Source organism: Heptranchias perlo, chromosome 24 (genome assembly GCF_035084215.1).
Source record: "Heptranchias perlo isolate sHepPer1 chromosome 24, sHepPer1.hap1, whole genome shotgun sequence".
Classification (NCBI taxonomy): Eukaryota; Metazoa; Chordata; class Chondrichthyes; order Hexanchiformes; family Hexanchidae; genus Heptranchias; species Heptranchias perlo.
Window position 1 is genome coordinate 27,604,249 of NC_090348.1, and position 25,716 is coordinate 27,629,964.

Below are 25,716 nucleotides of genomic sequence, written 5' to 3' on the forward strand. Positions count from 1 at the left end.
AGTTTGTCAGACATGATTTCCCCTTCATAAAACCATGTTGACGCTCCTTGATTGTATTATGAGTCTCTAAATATCCTGCTACTACTTCCTTAATAATGGATTCGAGCATTTTCCCAATGACAGATGTTCGGCTAACTGGTCTATAGTTACCTGCTTTCTGTCTCACTCCCTTCTTGAATAGGGGTGTTACATTTGCGGTTTTCCAATCCGCTGGGACCTTTCCAGAATCTATTGAATTCTGGAAGATTACAACCAATGCATCCACTATCTCTGTAGTCACTTCCTTTAAGACCCTCGAAAGCAAGCCATCAGGTCCAGGGGACTTGTCAGCCTTTAGACCCATTAGTTTACCTCGTACTTTTTCTCTAGTGACAGTAATTGATTTTAGTTCCTCCCTCCCCTTTGCCCCTTGATTCTTTTAGTATTATTGGTATATTATTAGTGTTTTCTACCATGAAGACAGATACAAAATATCTGTTCAATTCCTCTGCCATTTCCTTGTTTTCCATTATAATTTCCCCAGTCTCATCCTCGAAGGGACCAATGTTTGCTTTAGCTACCCTCTTCCTTTTTATTTACTTGTAGAAGCTTTTACTGTCAGTTTTTATATTTTCTGCTAGTTTACTCTCATAATTTATTTTCTCCCCACAAAAATACACCTGCAACACAGAATGCCACTCTATACTCCTATCCCTATGCTAACCCACAACAGAAAGTTACATCAGTCTACATTGTGCTGCTGTGTCCAGAAAATGGCTTTAATGGTTTGCTACTTCTGGAAGGGTGGGGGGCAATAATGCTTGAAGTGAAGGGAAAGGGACAAGTGGCTGTGGTATAATGTAAATTGACCAGCCTGGCTTCCCTTGGGATGTGTTGAGGAGACAAGGTGCAGAAAGAGAACAAGAATGTCTTTCTTCATAATTTAAAGCTTTAAATTCAGAATGGAAGGTTAGAATTTGAGGAGGGAATCAAAAAATAGAATGAAAACAGGGAAGAATGAAAACACAGGAAAGGTAAGGACAGAAGGAAGTTTGCAAGAAAGGGCAGATGAAGGGAGGCTGGATAGAAGGAAAGTTGGAGGGAAAAGGAAAGGAAAGGTTTTTATGTTCTGCTTTGGAGTTGAGAGTTAATCAACGTAGAATTTAACTGAATTCTTTAAAGCCATTAATATTGTACATGGCTCAGGCTAAGTCATTTTTATGTTTATTTTAGATAAACATTTACATGCTGCTTTCTTTTTGTGGGGAGTTACGGAACTTAAGTTAACTTTTACAATGCCATCTGGAACAAATGCAAATGAAAGGAATAAATGAATGTAGTTCTACTGTCGAACCCCTCCCCAGCTGGGCAGGACACAAGAAAACATTTCGACTGTTGTATTTATTTGGTTGATTGCCTGTTTGTATGACACTCAGTGAGCCGATGCTGACTGCACTTGGGGATCAGCTGCTTTAAGCTTTGGTGTCTTTCAGCCACATCTGTGATTATTCTTGAATAAAGTTCATTTTTATCTCTGACTCATATGAAAGAAAGGCATGGAGGGGAAGTGCAAACGAATTCCATTAGAGGATGAATCGTAACCCTCATAGTTACCGTATCTTTGTTGCAAACTCATTTTGAGGCATTTGTGTCAGATGAACAGCCTCATCTTTCCTGATCATTAAAATGGATTCCCCAGAGAGTTCCTTTCTTTTATCAACTAACAGCTGTGGGGATTAAAACCCCCACAGAGGGAAAAAAATCACACTCTTCGAACAAATTGCTGGCAAAATGCCTAGCCATTTATTTTAACCCTTTAAAATGATGCCAAACTGGAGAGAGGATAAGGACGGAATTGTCGCCTTCTCAATTACATGCAAAAGGGCATTCAGCAAAGCGCAACGTGAAGAAATTAATTCATCGGTTGTGTTTGAGGGAATTAAATCAAATCCGCAGTAAAGATTCCTGAACCACCTTTAGAGTAAAAGTGCCTTTGCAGCACAATCTTTTGAATCTGTTCATTTAGGGTATTTTCAAGTGTTCAAAAATGATTGAACACCACCTGCCTTCTGGTTCGTGTGGCTGAGCAGAGCATCAGCTGTTTCACTGTGGGCAGTGGCCATGAAAACATGGAGGTGATTGATGCCGCTCTGCCTCTGACACAGTTCCGCTAATTTATGTAACAGCAGGGTTAAATTACCCTTAACTCGGTCTTCATTAACCCCATTATATTCAAAACAAGTATTTTGACAAATATATTACTTTGCCATCATTCACATTGATTTATTGATAAGAAGCAAAAGTCTGAGAAGCAACAGCCAGCGACTGGATATAAAATTTGACAAGTCATTTATTTTACGCAGCAGTGATGCAAATTATTCTGGTTCTGACTGCAAAGTGCACAGAAAGTAAAAGGGGGCAGGAATAAATTCATGTATTACTCTAATTCATGATTTTATTTAGTGCATTATTGTAGTTACCGTACAATCGCCAGAAGTAAGACTATCTGAAATATGGCCAAGAGGAGAACAGGTTGAGATAGTGCCCAGGCAATATCCATGTTTTGGTTGTCAATAAAGAAAACTATTGCATGGCCCAGGTGAAGAGTATTGGGAAATCTCCAAAGGAAACTTCCACAGCATGTCTTAGCTGGTTTTGTGGACCAGCTTCTCTGTTTACCAATGGATACAATATGTGAAACCATGACATAACACAAGTGGCATAATATGTCGCTCAATACAGTTAAATATTGTTCCTGAAGCAACATTACTGAATGTAAATGATGCAGTGATTCACCTATCATACAAATGTAAAGTTCAGCTTAAAATGTTAAGTTTAAGTAATGATGTGGAGATGCCGGTGATGGACTGGGGTTGACAATTGTAAACAATTTTACAACACCAAGTTATAGTCCAACAAATTTATTTTAAATTACACAAGCTTCCTCCGAAAGCTTGTGTAATTTAAAATAAATTTGTTGGACTATAACTTGGTGTTGTAAAATTGTTTACAAAAGTTTCAGTAAGAGTGCTTTTAAGAGTTAACTTGCTCTACATTCTGGCTACTCCCCAGACACAGCATGACGTGGTTACAGGCAGTTGCGAATGCATTCTCTTTTTCAATTTATTAGGTAGCGTCAGTCCAATGTTATGTATTACTTTCAACACCATGCCATAGTGATCCAAATATATCAGCCTTTACTTCACTGGCAGAAGAATATGAAGATGAATAGTTTTTGCATCAACTTAGCACAACGCAGAAAATGGTAATCTAGGTGCTAAGGCTACTTTGGGTGGTATTAATGTAAACTTTTCAGATTGCAACGTAGCTTTTACATAGTGATGAGTTTTAATTAGTTGACTAAAAATACTAATGAGCTAACTGTGAAAGGATTAGACGCAATTAATTTTAGCAATGCTGCAAATGCTGAGTTGCATGATGTACTTTACTGTCCCATCCAGTCTAGGACTTGACTTTCACCACAATATGAGTGCCAGATTAAATAAATTGTGAATACCATTCTAATGTATTGTGTGGCTTTATATATTAATATTGAACAGTTTAATCCACATTGGTGTTGCTGCAATATCTGCAAAAAACTCTCTTTGGAAATGGATATAAATGCAACATTTGCACGGAGAAAATAATTTCTCTGTTGCTACTGCTACAAATTAAGATGCTCTTTGCACAAGTGTATTAAGGATAGCAGGGCTCACAGGATAAAGGAGTATCTGTGCAAATGCAACAGTTGTACCCATGCATGAGATCAACTTAGGAAAGGTTTTAACTCCGCAGGTGAAATATTACAGTTTCACGCTGCTGGGACAGGGCTTTTCAAAAAGGGAGTGCATTTCAGGAAATCGGACACAGAGGTCCGTGTACTTGATTCACAATTTTCCATCAGTTAAAACTAATGGATGGAAATTGGGCAGGCGGTGAATTGCCCCTTTGTATGAAATTGGAATGAAAAACTGGCATGGAAGGGGAAACAACATAATACCGGAGACATAAATGAGAAAAATCAATGAACCAGAAGAATATTACAAGTAAAATGAACATTCACTAGCATTTTAAAACCAATCTGCACATTAGTATAGTTACCTTCACTCCCATCTGTAATGCTAGCGCATAGAAACACTTGTATGTTGTGTTACTCTTTAAAAAAAATTGAGATACAGATGGGAGTGAAGGTAACTATACTGTTCTACAGTGTCACTGCCATTTTGTTCATTACTGAAACAATGGGGTAAATTTCATCTCCAGTATTAATGGACAGAAAATCAAGGATCTGCAGATCAGGTATGTGGCTGAATTCCCCATATGCACGATAGGTAAATGCAGCTCTGCACAGACAGCACTGGGATGAGGCCGGGGGGAAGATCGTGGAGGCCAGGGGAAGAGATCGGTTCGTGGTTGTGGGAGGGAGGGGGTTGGCGGATCGCGGGGAGGGAGGAAGGAGGCCAATTGCAGCAGGTTTACTTCAGGAGCCCGGGGGGTGGGGGGAACACTCCTGCTCCTCCTGGTCCACAAGCAGTGCTGGAAAGGCCGTTCTCGCCTCTCTTCAGCTGCCAGGTAAAATTTGAAGCACGCAGCCTCATTAACATATTTAAATAACTGACCCGCCTCTCAAGAGCAGGTTACTTATCCGACCTCCAACCTGTTCTGGTTAAACCAAAAGTTGGGGGCGGGTTGGGATCAGGTTTCCAATTTTTGGAATTTTAACTCTCGCCCATCCTGAGGGGGTTAAAATTCCCTTCATTCTCTTCCACGTTTACCATATTGTGTCACCCCTAATGATGCATTGTCTCACCAATGGCGTAAATTGTAATGTCTTTGCTGATTATGCACTCAAGTCAGCTCAATGTTAGTTTTTCTCCCAGGATTTGATGGCTCTTTGTGCTGTGGATTATTTTTTTGTTTCTCTTTGCTAACCACTTGAGATCATTAGTCCATTCGTAGTTAAACCTGTGGAAGCTGTAACATTTTTGTCATTTTGTTCAGGTGCTGAGATATCACGACCTATGCCTGCTTTCCTCCTCCTCTTGTGTTTCATTTAGTTCCAAAATAATGATATTCATATTTAATAAATCAGCCTTTGTAAAACACGGGCTTTTACACTTCAGCCTTGGTCTCCATTTTAGCACCAGCAGTATGTGATATCACACCATTAGTATGCATGAAGTGGAGTTCCGCACCCATGAGGACAGCCTCAACCGGGATCTTGGGTTCATGTCACGCTACACGTAACCCCACCAGCGAATAAAAGTTATCTGTTTCTAATACAACGGGTCATTCTCTGTCTTTCTCTTCCTTTCGGATGTTTCTCCCTCTCTCTCTCTGCCTTGTATTCTGGCCGTTTGTATATTCGGTGGTCCTGTAGGTAACACCTCTCTGTCTGAACACTTTGATTGCCTTGACAACGAGCAGTTGGAAAGATTATCTGTAATCACCAGGTATTGTTCTCTGACTATAAATGCGAAACGTTCAAGGAATCCCACATTCACCCGACGAAGGAGATAATCTCCGAAAGCTTGTGATTTTCAAATAAAATTGTTGGACTATAACCTGGTGTTGTAAGATTCTTTACACCATTAGTATGGTCAAGTAACTCATTGCTGCTTGTTGCGACATCACCTTTGAATAATCCTGGTTGGATGCCTCCAATTAATGCTGATAAGTTAAGATGCCACATATCAGAATTTGCAGCGTGTGGTAAGTGAATTCATTTATTACTGCATAACTATCTAAAATGTGGAGATGCCGGTGATGGACTGGGGTGGACAAATGTAAGGAATCTTACAACACCAGGTTATAGTCCAACAATTTTATTTTAAAATCACAAGCTTTCGGAGATTATCTCCTTCGTCAGGTGAGTAGTGAATGAGAGGTTCTCAAATCGCATATCTTATATTAGGGTGGGACACCATCACACCAATCAAAGGTGTCGTTGGTGTTCAGACAGGTTAGCCACAGAAAACAGTAGGTCCCAGTATACTGAATACACAATGGGTCAAATTACACAGACAGAGAGAAAGGGACCCGAAAGGTAGAGAGAGAGAGAGAGAGAGAATTTCCAGTTGTATTAAAAACAGATAACTTTTTTTTCCTTGCTGGTGGGGTTACGTGTAGCGTGACATGAACCCAAGATCCCGGTTGAGGCCGTCCTCATGGGTGCGGAACTTGGCTATCAATTTCTGTTCGACGATTTTGCGTTGTCGTGTGTCTCGAAGGACGCCTTGGAGAACGCTTACCCGAAGATCGGTGGCTGAATGTCCTTGACTGGAAGGAAGCTGTACTTTTGTGCATGTTTTGTTTTTGAATTACACTGACCTTCAAAATCTCTCAGTTTGGTGTTGAAGAAGTAGGGAAAGCTGAGCCATTGTTTATACAGTATTTTCTGACCCTGCTATTACAGCCTGTGGCAGCGGAGTCTCCATTTTTCAAATTATTTTTCATTGCAAACTCATTCCATTGCATTAGTGCAGAAATGTGACAGGTCTTGGACTAGCAGATCGCCATATCAAATGAGGCTCGTATATCTCTATTCGTTATTGAGAGACACTAGCCTTCTTATCAGTTAACCTTTTGTTTCAAAACAAGCCAAGAGGACAGTAAATCCAAAATTTTCAACCTTGAGGTAATATAATTTGTATTCTTTAAAGTGTTTCTTTTATGAGCTTGCTAACAATTTTCCTTGTGCAACTTTATTCCTCACCGACACATAAAAGCCTGTGAGGGGTATTGACTTTTCAAACAAACCAGAAAATAAATCTTTTGATAAGGCTACATTAAATATTGAGTGCATCTGATGCTCGTAGTTATGTCAACTTTCTACGAATGTTTGAAACATCATATGGAAGGTTTTAATTATATACAGCATGTATCAAAAATTTTATGCCTGATAAGTTTGAGAATCATGGAATCTTACAGCCCAGAAGGAGGCCAATTCTGCCCATCATGCCTGTGCTGGCTCTTTGAAAGAGCTATCCAATTAGTCTCACTTCTCCACTTGTTCCCCATAGCCCTGCTAATTTTTCCTTTTCAAGTATATATCCAATTCCCTTTTGAAAGTTACTATTGAATCTGTTTCCGCCGTCCTTTTCAGGCAGTGTATTCCAGATCATAACAACTCGCTGCATAAAAATATTTCTCTTCATCACCCCTCTGGTTCTTTTGCCAATTATCTTAAATCTGTGTCCCCTGGTTACCGACCCACCCCCCAGTGCAAACAAATCCAAAGAAAGGAAGATATCTTAAATTGGATTCAAGAAAAGAAGTCTATATTAATCAGAGGGCCCATTTAGCCAAAGGATATTAAAAGATGCCAAGATTAGATGCCATCCTTTTTATGAGAACAAAATATTTTGAAACATTTATACCAATTTTCTGCACAAATGGATGTATACTGAACAGATTGAAAAGGACTGCAGTGTGTTAAATTGACCTGATTCTTTGATAACTTTGAAATTCAGTCCAGGACGGCCAACAAAAGATAAAAGAATAATTTTGAGCTGGAGGGAGAAAAAAAACATTTGGGCAGCAGATATAACTTTGCACTATAAAACCAGAGAATCTTGTTTGGTTCCCACAAAACAGAGGTCTTCAATATGGCAGTCCAAAATATACTCATTAAAAGCAGATTGTCTGCTTGTCTGTGCTGTACAAAATATTCTTTGTTTGATAAATCTCAGTGTGCAGACTATATGCTGCCAAGTATAAGGAATGCTTGGAACTCAATAAGGTAGGCATCTAATTCTATAATTGGTCTTGGATCTGTTTTTAAACAGTAAAGTATATTTGTTTTTCCCCCAGTAAGGGTAATTTCTCTAATGAACGTAATATCAATGCTACAGCCTGCCTTTAAACAAGTCTTGATTAATGTGTAATACTATATTTAAAATCAACAAACTGGTCATTTGCAGGCAAACTCGTTAAAATGAAAATCAGGCTCAAGTATAGAGAGATTTCTAGTCGAGCAAGTCTGAATTTTCATTTCATAGGTTACACAGCAGTCTGTATTTAAAACCTGTCAAAGAAAAGAAAACTACTTCAAAGTATCACTAACATCTGCTGGTCTTGTTAGAAAATGCCCTGTAATTGTCGTTCTTGGTTGTTAGAGGACGGGGTTAAAACAGATACAGATGCAGACCTTATCGAGATTACATTCAGTTCATATTAGGATGACTCAAATCTAGAAACACCCTCATCTTCAATCAGGGTATTGGATTCAGTTTAAGTCCTGCATAGGGCAGTATTAAGACACTAAGAATACCTTGCTGGTGTATTTGTCGAGTTTTCCTTCACCAGGTCATTTGCTTGCTTATATCAGCCTGACGAAAAAGTCCTGCTTTGAAGCCTAAGCCACCTAAAAGGTCAAGGTTCAATATTTTTAAACTCCAAAATGTAGTTGGAGAAAGAAACCCTGTATTATTTATATTTGACCACATGGTGTGATTTGGCTGCAAATTCCCAAGAGTTTGAAACTCCAATATAAATCATGTTTAACACTTAAGGGAAGTTCTATATAGTGCACCTTTAAAACATAAATTATTTTGTACAGCATCTAATTGGGTTACTGCAGACATTTTAAATGTTTTCAGATCAAACACCTAGCACAGAGGAAAAAGATTAAAAAGTTTGCAATAATTGGCGGACCATCGTTAAAAAGCAAGGAAATTAAACATCATTTAAAAAAATTCTACATTACTGTTGTGAAATATATACACAACTTGAAGAGTCATGGAGTGAAAATACATACCTGCTGCATTTTATCAATCATTTTGTAGAATCCTACTTATGGGCAGTGCACCTGGAGTAGGCTGCAGTTAACATTCAAACTGACATCCATTTATCAAATCCAAGATGAGAATGGGGGCCTCCGGAAATCTAAACCTACTGATTAACAAATGTACAGCACATACCATGGAATACAGTTCCCTTTCCACATCAGAAGACACTTCTACAGTCCGGCAAAGCACCAAAGAATACTGAAAGATTCAGCACCAGCCGGACTTGGGAAGGTGCATGCTGGGAGAATTGACATTGCAGGTCTCCATTTGACTGGAGTTTTACTCAGAATGTTCAGAATACCCCCTCTCAAGGTAGAAATATTCTCAGTGGAATTATTTCCTGTCGTTATGAAGGGAGTACTTTGCATTGAGAGCATTTCCCCAGAGCAATGCTCCTCTTATTCATGTATCAGATACATGTACATTTTGAAGTACTTATCCAGTATTTTCCTTCCTATTTTTGATGTTTTTTTCAGTATTCCCTTTGGGTTATTAAAGATCTGGGGAAAAGTGACCATTCAATCGTGTCTTGTACCATATGGTCAGAATATGTTTTGGTGTCAATGTAGGTAGAGTGGGGGATAGTCACGTTACATTAATGTCACATTCAGTGTAAACCACTCTGCACGTATGGGTGGATTGAAAAATATAACAGAAGGAATTAGTTTATTTTCCCAAGCCCCTGGTTCTCTGAAAAGAATACTTTTCTCCGCAGTTCAGGTGCTTCTGCACAACACATGGCCTAGCAGTTTGCAGACACGCTCAAGACTAGGTTTGCTTGTGGATAAACCACCCACAGGGTTTTGACCTAGGTTTCTTTAAATCATATCAGGAACTCTGACTGCTTTGACAGATTCTCAGCAAGCATTGCATGAGACGGACTTCCCATCCTCTGAAGGGGTAGTTAGTTGTGCATTTTCAAATAGTGATGGCCTTCTTGTCCATTGAACTTGATCTGCTTTCAGCTCCCTGCTTTTTATTCCCACAAGGACTATAATGTAGCAAGTAATATGGTACCAAACTGCCTCCAGCCTCCTATATTCAATAGAAGAGACTATGTAGTCCTGACCAACATCCTTAGAGGTCGACACTTGTATATATCAGGGGTAACTTTAAGAATATGTGCTCCTAGTTCCCACCATGAAGGCACTGAGATCAGCAGATCAATGGATGAAAAACACTATGGGACCCACTGACTTTCATGCCCAAATTCCTGATGTGCATTCCCAATGGGTGAAACTCCATGCCAGTAGAACAAATTCATAATAGTGACCCCAGCAAACACCCCACTGCCCATTCCAAATACATACAATTCAAGCTTACCTCCCTGTTCTACTTTGGGGTTTTATTCTCACTAATTTTCTTGAGTTTAGCATCTCAGGCCATTCCCTAAGGCCCAGAATGTGCCTTTACCTGTCATATATCTAAAGTAATCTGTCACAAACCTGGGGATCAAACTGAGAACACTTGCTGTTTTCCGGCGACTGATTATATCACATATCCTCACATGATCTCCCTTGAATTTGAAAAGTAATTGAATAAACAGTGCACCACTCTGTGGCTTAGATTATTAAGGGCTCGATTTTCGCACCCCCGAGCGGGTGTGTTCGTGGCGGGGGGGGGGCTCCGAAAATCGGGGATTCCTGGGGCAAGTCCGGAGCCCGGCTCCAACCCGCCCACTTCCGGGTTCCCCAGTTAAAGCCGGCGGGGTGCCACTTAAAGTAATTAACTAGGTACTTCAGGTCGTTTACAGACCTCATTGACCTGATATTTTAGGAGGGGTGGGATTTTCAAGTCAACTGGGACTGTTTCCCGTACTGGGGGGAAACGCTCCCAGTTGAAATGGACGTGTTGTAGCCACCAGCCTGTGGCAGCTGCAAAGGTCCGTTTGACAGGTGTGGGGGGAGACCCTCACTCATTGCAGGAGGCCACTCTGTCACTTTGGACAAAGTTTGGCCTCCACCACCCTCCTCCTAACAATAAAATTCACAAACTTGCACACTTACCCCGGTGTCCAGACACATTTACCTACCTTACGGACCCTCTCAAACGTACATCTTCCAGATGAGGGCCGCCGTAGCTGCAGTCATGACCTCCTCAGAGAGCGAACAGCATCACCAGCCTCGCCAGCCACGCCGTCCACCTCTGACACGTGGAGCTCCACAACACAGTGCTGTGACACATCCACCTGCACAGCAGGAGGGAGGGCAACCGCAGAGAGAGATGCGTCGCAGAGGGCACTACCCTCGCCACAGGGTCTACAGACCGAGGCTCAGCTTCCTGGACCTCTCTGAGCAGCAGTGCACACGGAGGCTCAGAGTCACTCGACATGTAGTCGTGGACATCTGCAGCCTCCTTGATGCCGAGCTGCTCCCGGCTGGCCCGAGCACCATCTTCTTACCTGTCGCTGTCAAAGTCACCACTGCCCTCAACAACTTCTCCTCCGCAGCCTTCCAGGGTGCAATCGGGGACATCGCCGACGTCTCTCAGTCGTCTGCACAAAAGAGCCCTGCAAATACACCTACACCCACTCTGCAGTGTCACAATGGGTGGCATCAGTGGTGGGTCCTCATAGTGATACCCAGGAAAGGGCATTATTGCACAAACCAGACAAGATTCGCGAAGACATGGCAGTAGTGGTGCCAATATAATATGTAATGTGAGTTGGTCAGAAATTCAATACAAGTAACAACCATGACAATCCCTCAAACACCCTTGTGCATCCCCTTCATGCTCACGACACGTTTGCCTTACGCTGCCTACTGCACATATGTGATGCATGCCCTGTGGCTGCAGCACAGGTAGTGGCAGGTTGGGTGAGGCTGGCCGTGAAAGAGATGCACGAGAGGGTGAGTATGGGATAGAGCCATGAGATTGTATGAGGATTGGGTTGAGTGGTAGTGGCGGGATGAGTACTGGCGAGGTGAGTAATTGCAGGTAAGATGAGGATGAGGTTTGAGTGGGTATGAGGGGTGAGTGACAGAGTAGTGTTGGCAGTGCAGAAGGAGATGTGGGGTGGGGGTGGTGATGTGGCAGACGGAGTGTAGGGGAATGAGTAAGTGTACTCACTTCGGCTGACCTACTGAGGTCATTGGAGCGCCTCCTGCACTGTATGCAGATGCGCGATATGTTGGTGGTGCTGGTGACCTCCTCTGCTACCTCGAGTCAGGCCTTGTTGGTGGCAGAGGCAGGCCACTTCTTCCCGCCCGCCGGGGGGAAGATCTCTGTCCTCCCCCTCCTCCTCACCCCATCCAATAAGACCTGGAGTCAGGCATCATTAAACCTGGGAGCAGCCTTCCCCCTGGGCTGCTCCATGCTGTAATTTTTCCTATTTTCTGCAGCATCAGTCAGTGGAGGACTGCCCCTTTAAATAGAGCTCCTCCAGCTGACAGCCAATGCTGCGCATGCGCAGTCCGTCCGCTGCACAGCTTTCCAGCATGAAACCAGAAAGCAAAGGTAAGTACCTTCAATCAAGCTGCGATTGCGTGCGGAGCACCCCGATTTCACTGGGCGCATTACCCAGTGGGACACAATGGGCCCGATTTTACCAGGGGTGCGGGTTGGCAGCGGGTGGTCGGGCGGGCTCGAGGAAAACGCGCCGGCCAAATTGAGTGCGTTGCGCACGCGATCGCGGGATGATTGATGTGATTAGCCGGCAGTTACGGGTTCCGCGCTTCTCAGCTGCGTGCCGGCGGCCTGCGCATGCGCATTGACGTCTGAGCGATGGTTGCGCTCTATTTAAAGGGGCAGTCCACCAAAGCCCCTCCAGCCACAAACTACACTCCATCAAGGATGGAGGAGCACAGGGGTAAGGCTGCTCCCCGTTTCACGGACCACGCCCTCCAGGTGCTGCTGGACGGGGTCCGCATGAGGAGGGAGACGCTGTTCCCCACGGATGGAAGGAGGTGCCCTGCCAGCGCCACCAAGAGGGCATGGGAGGAGGTGGCCGCGGAGGTCACAAGCAGGGGAAACACCACCCGCACTTGGATTCAGTGCCGCAAGAGATTCAATGACCTCACCAGGTCCGGAAAAGTGAGTACACTAACGCACTCTGCATCACTCCGTCTTCCACATCACCTCAAACACCTCACTACCCCATCTCCACTGACAGCACTGCGCTCCCGCACCAATCCTCACAGCCACCCAACTATCAGCCTCACAGTGCCTGCACGTACCCACCGTCCCTGTCCCCACTCGACCACTACCACACACCCCAATGCCCATACAATGGGATGGCCATGTGGCACACGCATCCTCCCATCCATCTGGCACACGTTCAACCCAATCACACCAATGCTTGAAGCGTCTCACATTGTAATCATCACTCAATAACGTTTTTGTGTTTTGCCCTCACAGGAGAAGAGGGCCAGGAACGCACGCGATAGGGCATGCACCGGAGGGGGCCCGCCACACGAGATGGCCCTGACAGACGCCGAGGTCGAGGCACTGGAGATCAGCCGCACGCTGCATTGCCTGTCGATGGCGGATGGCGAGTCTGGTTCTGGCGAAACGGCCGGTAAGGGAAAGCTGGCACTCATCACTCATGATCGTGAATGATCGTAGCATCACATGGCATATGCCGCACCGCCACATTTGGTCACATGCCTGATATTTCCCTCTGTTCTCTTCCAGGACCGTCTGCGATCGACGTCTCGGTTGAGGGCGATTCCTCAGAGGACATGCCCGTCTCTGAGGGTGCATCGTCACACATGAGCCTTGCATCCACCAGCGCAGATACACACACCTCGGTGGGTCGCCCCCCTCAGCTAGTTGGGATTGCACATGGTGAGTCACCGCGCACACATGAGCATGAGCAGACCCTGGTGGCAGGGTCAGCCGCGGAGGGTCCGCGTCGGTGGGAGCACTCTTCTCCAGGCTTTGCTCAGCCGGACCCAGATGCTGAACCCAGGGGGCCACCTGTCAAAAGGAGAGTCGTCGAGGGGCACCAGAACATTGCTGAGGTACTGGGAGAGGTGCCACGCGCACTCTCCACAATCGCACGGAGGATGGAGGAGTCCAACTCCTGCATGAGGGGAATGGTGGCACAGGTGCAGGAGGGTATCGCCGAGATAGTGTCGCAGGGACGTGAAGGCATCTCTGAGATAGTGTCGCGGGTAGGTGTGGGAACGTCTGCGGTGGAGGACAGGCTAGCCTCCCTCGAGCGTCACGCACAGCTCACCAATGAGTCCATCCAGGCCCTCACAACGGCTGTTCGGATTCAGGGTGAACAACATTCTGCCGCCATCAACAGGTTGACAGATACATTGGAGGTGGCCTTGCAAGGTCTCACCCACGTCATCCAAACTGCCGTCCAGCAGGGTGGAAGGGGTGATGTGGGCCTTGGCCATGAGAGGGAAGATGGTGAACGGGGAAATGGAAGTGTGGACGCTACTCAAGGCGCCCCCAAGTCTCACCCGTTGCCCCCCTCTCAACCAGTGCCCGCAATAGTCCATCCTCTCCAGGTGGCCGAGTCTGCCCCTGCACAGGTGCAAGAGGAGCAGTCTGTGGAGGTGCCCTCACGGGCACCGAAACCCAGGGGGCGTCGGCCCAAAGCATCTACCCGGTCAGGGCACGAACAGGAGCAACCTGCCACCACCTCTGCTGGAGCCACAGGGGTAGCACCACGTAGGGGGTCCCGAAAACGAACGCCTAAAGTTCCGTGAGCACACAGGGATTGCAACAGGGTGTTTGTCGTTTTTTTTTAATTTTCTACTCTTTGAATGTCACCACAAAATAAACTCACTTTTTCTCACCAATGCTGCCACCTCTTGTCCATAATTCTGCGGCTTGTGCAATATGTCCCTTCCCTGCGCCTCATCATGACGACGACCACCCCGTCCCACCCATTGAGCATAATCCAGTGGGTGCAGGTGTACAGGCACCACTCTTCTGTGGAGGGAGCCTGTATGGACCCTCGTCTGTGCACGTTATGACATGTGAACGCCTCACACAGTGTGATGTTAGGAGAACCGTTGGCATATGAGTGCCTCCCTGGCCTGACGAGCACGCAGGTGAGCCGGTGTTCGGCGCATGGGTCGTTCCTCCTCCTCTCCCTCTTCCTCCTCCTCCTCTTCCTCCTCCACCTCCTCCTCATTGTCGTCCTCAATGTGGGTGGCGGGTGTGCATGGGGCCTCCTCCAGCGGCACCCCTCTCTGTAGTGCCATGTTATGCAGGGCACAGCAGACAACTATAATTCGTCCCACTCTGAATGGCGTGTATTGGAGCGCTCCCCCGGAACGATCAAGGCACCTGAAGCGCATCTGGAGCAGCCCTATAGCCTGCTCAATTGTAGACCTGGTAGCAATGTGGCTGTCATTATACCGACGCTGTGGCTCGGTAATGGGGTTCCTCAGAGGTGTCATAAGCCACGTGTGCAGGGGATATCCCTTGTCGCCGAGGAGCCAGCCGTTGCCGGCGTTGGGTGCGTGGAAGAGGGGCGGGACGGTGGACTCCCTGAGGACGAAGGCATCGTGGCAGCTGCCAGGGTATCTGGCGCACACGTGTAGGAATCTCTGGCGGTGGTCACAAATGAGCTGGGCGTTCATGGAGTGATACCCTTTCCTGTTGATAAACAGCCCTGGCTCATGTGGAGGTGCCCGTATTGCTATGTGGGTGCAATCGATTACACCCTGCACCCGTGGGAAGCCAGCCACAGCATGGAATCCAACCGCCCTCTCCGTCTGGCTGCGCTCATCCATGGCGAAGTTGATGTAGGTCGAGGCCCTGCGGAACAACCCATCGGTGACCTGCCTTATGCACTTGTGTGCAGACGACTGACAGACCCCGGTGATGTCCCCCGTGGCACCCTGGAAGGATCCGGAGGCGAAGAAGTTGAGGGCAGTGGTGACTTTGACGGCGACGGGTAAGAAGATGCTGCTTGGTCCATCCGGGAGCAGCTCGTCATTGAGGAGGCTGCAGATGTCGGCGACTACCTGGCGAGTGACTCTGAGCCTCCGTATGCACTGCTGCTCAGAGAGGTCCATGAAGCTGAGCCTCGGTCTGTAGACCCTGTGCGGAGGGTAGTGCCTCCTGCGACGCATCTCTCTCTGCGGATGCCCTCCATCCTGCTGTGCAGGTGGATGTGCCGCAGCACCGTGTTGTGGGGATGCATGTCTCTGAGGCGGACGGCGTGGACTGCGAGGCTGCTGAGGCTGGTCATGCTGTTCGTTCTCCGAGGATGTCAACGCAGCACCCATCTGGCAGGTGTAGGTCTGCGGGGTTGTGCACGCTAGAAAAGTGTGTCCTCGCACAGGGGTTGGACTTCCACGCCGGTGAATCTTCTTGCTTGGAGGAGGGTGGTGGAGGGCAGGCATTGCCCAATGTTACGGAGTGTCCTCCTGCGTTGGTGAAGGCTCTTCCCCCCCCCCCCCCCCCCACCTGTGGAATGCACCTTGGCAGCTGCCACAGGCTGCTGGCTGCAACACGTCCGTTGAGAGTGTGAGTGGTTCCCCCAGTATGGGAAACAGTCTCATTTCACTGTAAAATCCGACACCTGTTAAATAAACAGCTCAATCAGGTCATTTAATGACCTGAAATACCAAGATAAATACACTCAAGTGGAACCCCGCTGGCTTTAATTGCCTGCGGGATTCCCACCAGCGGGGCCAACGCACGCACCCCCGCACGTCAGCGCGCAACCCGGAAGTGGGCGGGATCGAGGCGCGATCCGGTCCCGCTCCTCGAAACCGGGATTTTAGAGGCCCCCCTGCCGAGAACGCACCCGGAACCGGGTGCTAAAATCGGGCCCAATATGTTTGTGAGCAGCCTCCTGCGGTCTCTCTCAGGACCACTGGTTAGACTGTTCAAGACCTCATACCATTGGGTGGAACATACTCCGCCCATTGGTAGTGAAAATTGAAAGTGGGGTCCTATAACTGGGCAGAGGACCCCAATTTTGCATATTCAATTAAGTTCAAGTACGCTCCTCACTATTTCGGACAGAAGCACTGGCTGCCCATTGGCAGGCCCACCTGAAAATCGCATCAGGCGGCTAAGGGGACGGGCGTTAATTTTTTATATTTGCAATTGTTGGCTGCACCCTTTTCCAGCATCAGTGGGGTGGGTGAAAATTGCCCTCAAAGTCTATATTCTGAGGCCACTGTATGTACAAACCTGCCTTTTAATATCATATATACCGTGACCAAAAGAAAGAAAGCCGATAAATGATTCATCATAGACAAGAATGTTTCTTTTTTGCCACATTCACAATGGCCATTGTTCAGACTTTCCCGAAAAGCCAACATCTATGGACGCCACCCACACTTTCTCTGAAATAAATCCCGAGCTTATGTGTGAAACAATCTAGGAGAGTGAGCCACGTGGCAAACCATGGATGCTTATACTGTTGGGAGTAAGCGCTAGAAATAAGCAGGATACCACAGTGTTCTCTACATCTCTAAATGACTGAAAAACACCATCCTACCTGCCCCTCAAACTAAATTATTAATTTCTTGTAGGAAGTAATATTATGCAGAAGCAAAAAGATAAGATAAATCAGCAGTTGAGAATAACTGACTTTCCTCAGTACATTAAAATGTTTTCTGAGATCAACCTATTAAATCAGTTCAGGATTCTTAATCCTTTCCAGTGTGCATTAAATTGATGAAGCAAAACGTGGTTGTAACAGAGCCATAGAGTCCCTTCACACCATGGTGACTCAGACGTGCAGTTTCCAAGTAAACTGAAGGCACTCAGGCTTCTACGCAGTTATGTCCAGTGCAGGCATTTCGCTCGCCCCTCAAAATAAAGGAATCCTTCTCTCAGTAAGCACGTTTGTTTAAAGAAGTGCTACAGGGTACAGCAGATGTGATGGATTTATGATTCCGATGCAGCGCTTCAGGTGTTGGGAGCGTATATTGGGAATTTTAATGGACAGAAAATCCTGCAGGACCCATTAACCTCTGTTCCTGAATTCTCACTAAGGCTCCCGGCATGCAAAGCTCTGCACCGGGACTGTGTGTTTATAAATTCTACCTTACAGGGATTACTGGGGTTTCAAAATCAGATGATCTGACTTCTCATTTCATTCTACAGAAACAGGAGCTGAAATCCATTTTAAAAATACCAAGGTGTGGGCCTAGCTAAACTTTTTGCTTAAAAATATATAATGCTCAAGTTTTAAAATATGAGATATGATGGATTCCTGTGTCTGTTACACTGGACACAAAATTCCTTGGGATCCTGGCATTTAGAAACATATAAAACTGATAGAAAGGAAAAGATCAGCGGGTGCAACGAGCCTGCCCCATACAGTTATGTTGCAACTATGCATTCTGACCCCAGTGCTCCCCACCCACCAATTGTGTAATCTCCTGGATCGCACCAACCATTGTTATCCCCGCTTGTATTTACAAGTTTGGGGGTAGACACCGAATTGCCATGGGACTGGCAGCCACCTGCCATGCTACAGGTGCATCGTGGGACTCTGCCTGTCCCAAGCTTCCATGAAATTCATCCTCTACTGTGAGGTCTGAGGTGGTGAAGAATCGGAGGGCCTCCTGGGAATGCCCCAACTGACCTGCTTTGTAAGAGGGCTGCAGTAAACACAGAAGAAAACATCCCTGTACGCTCAGTCTTGGGTAGTCCAGGCCACTTCCCAGATCGCTGAAGAAAGAATGCAAATCAAGACAGTATTAGTTGAGTACATTACTGTAGGAGAGGAGTTCCATTTTGAAAATATGACAAGCTGTGATGGTGATGATGGAGCTGGCATTCTGTATTTGTTTGTCTGGAAACTTACCTATAAAAGGCCTTTATCTCCTGTGCAAATGGTGCATGTCTCCTACATGAATGGTTCACAGAAGCTGTATGATGAGGGTGATACATGGCATTACTTTTTCCTAAAATCCTGTCCACATTACATCCTCATTTTATTTAGTGATGTTGGTCAATTCTTTATCCAGAAGCTCCAAGGTTAATGATGTTACCAGTGAGCTCACAACAAAGGAATAATTATCTATCCTTGGGCAAAACAGCCATAAATTAATTCGGCCAACCACTACTATTGAACTTCAGGAGGCTAGCCTGTTGTGAAGAGGTTTTAAGAAGTCTTTTGAAATTCTACTATGCTTGTAGATTCCAGTGGGCAACTGTGCTTGTTTCCACCAATCAGTGTATTCAATACCCCATCCCTTCCCCCCAAAGCTTTATTTAGGTTGTGTGGACCTAGCTTTTTAATCTCACAAGAACAAAGCCTTCATCAGTATCTTTGTCTTATTGATCGAATAGTGGATGGTGTAAGCTTGCAGGCTGTATGAAATGGAATTTTATTTGTTGGAAAGTATTACAGGTTTGAATTTTTCTTTTGAATAGATCCAAGGTAATCTATGAAAAGTGGGCAGCTAAGATGACAAGATAAAGTTACAGCAGTGAGACATGGGCCTTCAAATCGGGGTAGGCCAATGGCACATTAGAATGAAAACTGCAAGCTATCAAATAATATATTTATACCAAATATGAAATGATTATGCTTCTGGCCTGTCACCTTCTGGTTATTTATTGCAATCTGATTACTCACTTAGGCGAGAGATGAATGCTAATTTTTAAACAGTCACTTGTCAGTCGTTCCATCAGATAAGTAAATAGGGTTTCATTATGATAGCTGTTATGTAGACTATTTATAATACAAAGTTTAATTTGAAATGGTTACCTGGTTATAGTTTAAACATTTTTTTAAACATGACCACACAATCTATGTAGTGCTCTAGTATAGCTAAAGAGAAAGTTTTAACAGAAGAAAAATTGTCGTTTAATTAAGGCATACGTCAAGCTAAATTGAAATTAATTCTTTACCCCTTATGTGTTTCTTATAGATACACTGCATAGTCCATAGCAGGCTGAAATCAGTACTATTTCCATATAGAGAAAGCTATAAACAACTCCTAAACTTTGAATTTCGTCATTCAGTAACAGGCTAGACTATCTACTCCATTAGAAATAAATGCTATCTTAATAATTTCTTTGAACTTGATTCCACGTAAAAACTCCATTACATTTTCCCGCACTATGTATGTAAGTACAACAATAAACAGGATATTTAAAATTATGAACTGTTAAATATCTGTTTGTGCAGCTCATTGTTTTTTATGGTAAGTTTACAAAAGCCACGTGTCTAATTCCACGAGCTGTCGGTGATTACTTTTTTGTGGTATTGGGAAGGAAACAGCTGGTGCCAAGCCGTTTGTGAAAGACTCGGATTTTTCCTGAAGTTACTGTTTATAGTTTCGTACTTTCTCAATTACTGGTATGTTGTTGGTTTAACTTACCTCAGGGAAATCTGTTCTGCAGCACCAGCTCCCACGATAACCTGCAAACTTGGTTGCACTTTCTGAAAGTGACTCTGATCTAGGTCTGCAAAGGACTTTGACCTTTTTTACTTTAGTGTTTTGCTGGACCCTGGTGGAGAGATGCTAACTTTGCTGAACACCGAGTCAATTCATCTCATTACTATCATGCCTGAGGCTGGAGGGTCAGTAGATTTAACTTTTAAATATCGGGTTTCCACCTGATATTTTCCACGTGGTGGAGCAGTATATCATGAACTGTATTTGGAATTTTACTTTCTAATTAACGCTGTATATTTTGGCTTTAGATACATTTACATTTGAAATGTTTTGTAAGTATGTGTGTGCGTGTTTCTGTGTGTATGTACTTTCATATCAATAGTTAAAAAGGAAGTGGGTTTCTGTTATATTTCAAACAGGATTTGGCATAGTTCTGACATATGTTTGTCCACAGAAATTGACATTTAGAGTAGTAATAGGATAAGACGTAAAAAGGTGAAAAAGAAGAATAAATCGTAGAATAAACAAGGAGGAATTACTGATATTCACACAGATCATAAAATGTGGAAAGAAAAATTTACTAAAAAATTAAAGAGAACTGACTGAGCAGTGTAAAATGACTAAACCGCTCATGTTATTCCAATATCTGTCTTGAAAGAATATTAGGGAGAAACTGGCAGCAGGGTCGCTAACCAGAGGACACAGATTTAAGAAAATTATCAAAAGAATCAGAGGGGAGATGAGAATTTTTTTTACGCAGCGAGTTGTTCTGATCTGGAATGCACTGCCTGAAAGGGTGGTGGAAGCAAATTCAATAGTAACTTTCAAAAGGGAATTGAATAAATACTTGAAAAGGAAGCATTTGCAGGGCTATGGGGCAAGAACAGGGAAGTGGGACTAATTGGATAGCTCTTACAAAGAGCCGGAACAGAAACGATGGGCAGAATAGCCTCCTTCTATGCTGTATGATTCTATGATTGCTCAAAGTCACTCAAAATCCACTGCATTCAACTCTTTCTGATATGATATGACATCACTTGTCGATATGTTAGAAAGTTGGGATAGGTCAATATGGTGTACAAGTCCATGGGAATAGCTATAGCTACTGGTTCCATTACGAAACTAACAAAACACTGTAGTTCCAATACATCAACAGAAAAATATTGATATGGGTCTCAGTTTGTTTTTTCAGCCATATAAAAATGCTGTTCATTTGTTGTTTTGTATTATTCTCATTTTCTTCTATTTTAACCTCTTTACACATTTCCAAACAAAGGACCTGCATCTGATTCCTCTTTGAACAAAGGAAACAAGGGATTGCTTGTTCTTTTTTGCATAATCAACAGTCCACTGATGAATATTTGGGAACATGCAACTTTGAAACATGTCATTTCGGAGAATACAATTTCATTAGCGGCCCATTGATTATAAAGAGAAATATGCATTTTATTGTTTTTTTATTCAAATTAATTTCACTCCCATTATGTAGCCTCCTCCAAGATCTGGCATGTTCTGGATCTTGGCCAAGCCGTTGGAGCAGACACCAAGCAAAGAAAAGGCACTCTTCATAGGGGTGAGAAAATTCTGGGTCCACTTGTGCATACCTTCTAACAACAGGTTCAAGATCAGCATAGATCATAAAATGTGACCAAACAGGAAAGAGCTCTGGACTTTATCTCAAGGGGGCTGGAATGCAAAGGGGAGGAAGTTATGCTTCGGTTGAATAGAACCTTGATGAGACCCCATCTGGAATACTGCGTTCAGTTTTGGATAGCACATCTCAGGAAGGATATATTGACCTTGGAGGGGGTACAGTGCAGTTTCACCAGAATGATACCGGGGCTTAAAAGGTTAAGTTATAAGAACGGGTTGCATAAATTTAGCTTGTGTTTCCTTGAGTTTAGAAGTTTGAGGGGTGATCTGATCGAGGTGCTTAAAATGTTAAGATGATTTGATAGGGTAGATGCAGAGAAACTATTTCCTTTGGTGGGGGAATCAAGAACAAGGGGACATAATCTTAAAATTAGAGCTAGGCCATTCAGGAGTGGAATCAGGAAGCACTTTTTCACACAAATGGTAGTGGAAATCTGGAACACTCTCCCCCAAAAGGGTATGGATGCTAGGACAACTGAAGCTTTCAAGACTGAGATATATAGATTTTTGTGAGGTAAAGGTATCAAGGGATATGGAGCTAAGGAGGGTTAATGCAGTTGAGGTGCAGATCAGTCGTGATCTAATTGAATGGTGGAGCAGGCTCGAGGGGCTGAATGGCCTACTCCTGTTGCTAATGTTTCTATGTTCCTAAAGAATGGTACACTACATTGGAGGGAGAGGGTGAAATGAAAAAGGGCAGAAACTACATTTTTAAAATGGAAAAAAAATACTACAAATTATAGTTATTGATAGAGCTTACATTTTATCATAAAAACAAATTATAACAAGCTTTGTCATAATGTACTTTTGAAGTTTTGGATTGTTCTTACTACCATTTATATGCTGTTATCACATTGCTAACAGTGACAGCTGAAATGTGAGTCTTTGTGACTTTGATACGAAAGAAAATTTCAGGCAGTTTCTCTAATGCAATCTAACATTGTGCAGTAATACTCAGGATGCACATTTCCACATCTAGCTTTTGGCTCTTGACAAACCTTAACTCCATGTGGATCTGGATAGCAGCTTATGACCTGCCAGCAATGGGATGTAGCCAGGACTGGAATTCAATGCTATTCCTCCTCTCTCACTGTTGGATTACAGAAAGAAAAGGAAACTACAGGGAGGCAGGAATGCCTCAGCATCCATAAAGTAAGAGCACCATTAAAACTATTAAACCAATAGTTTTTATCGAAATATCAGAGGGTATCTGTACCCCTCCTGTGGCCTCCACTCAGCTCACCATTTGGGGAACAGTGGATACAGACCCATGTCCTATTGTTCCGTGGTATAGTATGTTGGTGTGTTCCTGGAAGTGGCCCTCAAGCAAGACATTGGCATTGGGGCTGTTGACAAAAATTGAGTCAGTAATGCTAAAATATGGGCCTGGATTTTTACTCTGAGCCATGGAGAGAGTGGCAGGGAGGCAGGATTTCCAGACTGGAAACCCGGGAGTATGGGTTTCCCAGATGTCCTGACGATTTTGACATCAAGACGTCTTCTAAATTTTTTCAGCAGGTTTCCCCGCGCAACAGCCAGCTAGATTGATAGGCTGGCTGCCTGACGGATGGGAAAGCAGCCGAGGAGCAGATGCCAGGTAAGTCGGACATCACGGGGTTGGTGGGGGGGGGGATTGGGGCCGGTCATCAGGGGAGGGGAGCCGGTCAACGGAGAGGAGGGGGGGGTTCGGTCTTCAGGAAGACTCCTCCTGGCCCACAAGCAGTGCAATAAAGGCACTTACCTGATGAACCGGCCCTTCTCGCCTCCTTTTACCGGGCGAGAATCACGCGCCCCAGTTATCCTGGCCCCCAGGAGTTAAAAATAAAAAAGCTATCAAAATGGAGGCTCGCAGCCACCTTAAAAGATTTCAGTGACCGACCCGCCTCCTGAGAGCGGATTGGTCGCCCGCCCCTCAATCCACCTCCAGTAAAACTGGATATGGGCGGGTTGGGGTCAGGTTTTACTTTTTTTTACAACTTTTACCATCCCGCCCGCCCCCAACCCACCCGTCCTTGGGTTAAAATTACCCCCATACATTCAGAACAGTAAGGTATCAGATATATTATCACAAATAAGAAAGGCCTAATTACACATGGGTGAGTTCTAACTAATAAGCGAAATAGAGCAGGTTTTCCACTGTGAATTCTGTTTAAGTAACAACCACAGGAAAAATCTGCTAATTTTCTCATTTCTTTTTGCCCCTCCGTTCCTCTCCTGAAAGTATTGACTACTTGCTGGTTATGCTTCCACAGGTATCAGGTGCCCTTTACCCAACCCACAGGTATTCAACTGTGAGAGTTAACATAGGTGTCTCATTAGACTGTTTGACTAATGTGCATCACACTGACCCTGATGCTGTGCTCTCCTGAGGTCCAGACATGCAGATTTATGGCAGGAATCCCCTTGATAGTGATCAGGCGTTGAAACCTTTGCTGATTTTAATCCCCATAACCCATGCATTATGAGCCCAACGGTAACTCCCCAGGTGCCAATGTGGGGAGCAAAACTGGAACTTTCCCGTTCTGCATGGTTTAATTACTCACTGGATATATTAAGTTTCAGTGGAAATTTTACAAGTGCAATAGATGTTGTAATACTTCTTGATTTAAGTGGCCTACTTCTCTATCTTCTTGGAAATCCCCAAACATGAATTTAAGAATAAATTCATGGGCCATCAGACTCAGACACTATTTTTTTCACCAATGAGTCAGGGGCATACTTTTACCACAAATATGACTTTTTAGCTCTATTAATAAAAGACAAAATTTACAATTAATCTTATCAGATTGGTCACTGTATGGGACAAAAGGCTACTTTAACCTTTCAGAATGCTGGCTAGGTGGAGTAGACTCACAGTGAAAACAGCTGAGTTGACAGGTAAAACAAAGGCTCATCTCCCCCTAAGTTGACTTTGCTTTGTACAGGTCTTTTTGCACCTATAAAGAATTCATTCACCAGTATGTTGATTGCATTCACTTAAGAATAAATCGGAGAGCAGTTTTTGACATAACTGAAAACTCTTGGCATGTACTTCTGGAAAACAAGCACTACTTTAATAATTGCCAGATGTAGATCATAAAATGCAGATTCCCACAGCATGGAAATCCCCCCCCCCAAAAAAAAAATATCTGGAAGTAGAATGGTTCCTAATGTATTAATTAATCTGGGTATTTGTCTATATTGATTTATGGTGTTAATGTCTTTGGGATAAAGGTACCATAAGAGGGCACAACATTTATCACATTGTTGCTATGTGCTACAGTCCCACTTTAACTGATTTAGTTCTGGGTTATGACTTTTTGGTGAGGAACCCAGTGGTATTTACGTTGTCCTTAAAATAAACCGTGTTGTACTCTTCTTGGATGATTTTGATGGGATAAATTTTTATCTTCACCGCATGGGTGGTAATCTGGCAGAGCGGATCACGGGGCTGTTATCGAACCCGCCCGATTTTCAAGGAATGAAAATCAGACGGATTCTCTCACAGGCAGGAGATCCCCTCTAACAGATTACTGCCCAGGTGGTGAAAACAAAGATTTACCCCGAGGTATTTTATTTCCATCCTGGAAACCCTACCTGTAAATGTTATTTTAAATAGATCTACATAGAAGATCTGGATGCAGTTGTAAGCTTATTAACTAGGCAAAAGACACTAAAATAGGGAGTGTAGAAAGGATGGAGTATGCAGCTGATTTTTGACAGATTTTAGATCAACAATGCAGATGGACAGGCAAAGGAAAAAATAACTTGAATTGATTTCGCACCCTATCACATCTCAAAAATGCCTCAAAACATTTTACATACTATGAATTATTTTAAAGCTCAATGACTATTGTCATCAGGCAAACATACCATTCAGTTTTATTTACACAGCAAAGTCCCATGAATAGTAATGAGATGAATGGCCAGTTAATCCATTTATTGAGGTGCTGTTTGAGGGAGGAATGTTGGGCCAGGATACTGCAAAACTCTGCTCTTCTTCAAATACATTTACTATCCACCCAAATAGGCAG

General features: G+C 44.2%; 1 protein-coding gene and 1 long non-coding RNA gene across 2 annotated transcripts in view; one reads left to right on the plus strand and one right to left on the minus strand.

Annotated features, from left to right (window-relative positions):
* Positions 1–20,069, minus strand: part of LOC137341859 (uncharacterized) — a 31,150-nt gene extending 11,081 nt beyond the window's left edge. Inside the window, exons 1-2 of the long non-coding RNA XR_010967140.1 lie at positions 20,033–20,069; positions 18,286–18,371 (exon numbers count right to left, since the gene is read on the minus strand). This is a non-coding gene — a long non-coding RNA (uncharacterized lncRNA). The remainder of the gene's footprint in view (positions 1–18,285; positions 18,372–20,032) is intronic.
* A 3,151-nt stretch (positions 20,070–23,220) lies between these two features.
* Positions 23,221–25,716, plus strand: part of sema3c (sema domain, immunoglobulin domain (Ig), short basic domain, secreted, (semaphorin) 3C) — a 206,022-nt gene continuing 203,526 nt past the window's right edge. The window contains exon 1 of the mRNA XM_068004943.1: positions 23,221–23,300. The gene's annotated coding sequence lies outside the window, so the exon portion shown is untranslated. The remainder of the gene's footprint in view (positions 23,301–25,716) is intronic.